The sequence below is a fragment of the Penaeus monodon genome, chromosome 19, assembly GCF_015228065.2.
Source record: "Penaeus monodon isolate SGIC_2016 chromosome 19, NSTDA_Pmon_1, whole genome shotgun sequence".
Taxonomy (NCBI): domain Eukaryota; kingdom Metazoa; phylum Arthropoda; class Malacostraca; order Decapoda; family Penaeidae; genus Penaeus; species Penaeus monodon.
The window spans coordinates 42,879,258-42,879,945 of record NC_051404.1 but is presented as its reverse complement, the minus strand read 5'-3'; the positions used below and the strand labels follow the sequence as shown (position 1 = coordinate 42,879,945).

The 688-nt window shown below is 37.6% G+C and overlaps 1 protein-coding gene across 1 annotated transcript in view; it reads left to right on the top strand.

The window, feature by feature from the left end:
• LOC119585411 (integrator complex subunit 3-like) overlaps window positions 1-688 on the top strand; it is a 12,539-nt gene that overhangs the window by 5,671 nt on the left and 6,180 nt on the right. The window lies entirely within an intron of this gene.

Sequence of the window (688 nt, the reverse complement as noted above, 5' to 3'; positions counted from 1 at the left end):
AATGTATTTTGCACTTTATGTTCAATATGGAATGTTATTTTATTGAAAGATGAAAAAGATAAGTCTCTCACTTTTGCTATCTTATTTTTATGAGATTAGAGATTGTATGTTGTTTTATAGAAAGTTGGTATTCCTACAGTTTCATCAGCTACTCTCCATTTGTGTGTCATACTTACAGAGGACAAATTGAATTGTTGACACAAGGAGATTGATAATGTAAATTGGCATGAATATTACTTTTTGGTTCATATCAGCTAGAGAGTGCAATGTTATGGTGTATGATATCTTCCAGGCATAGGAGGCAAACTGCTAAACTGCTAAATGTTGACTGTTATAAAACACAATAGCCAGTAGCATTACGTGTCCCATTCTGCCTCGTGCAATGACCCAGGGTACCATTATAATCAACAGTGTGAAATGCACTGCAGGCATCATGCTGTGAATGACCCCAAAGCTGCAGCCAAGTTGGCTATGATATGAATGGCCCGTCACCTGGATCCATGGCCAAATTGGCCATGATGTGAACTCCACATTATCCAGAGGCTAAGGGTTAACAGGAAATTGATATTGTGCTACTACCCAGTGAGCAATAGAGCAACACAAATTTTAGCTTTGGTAAAGTTCTTGTTAAAGACAGTCCAAGCTAGCTTGTATTGTGATACCATCATTATATCGAAGGGACATCTAA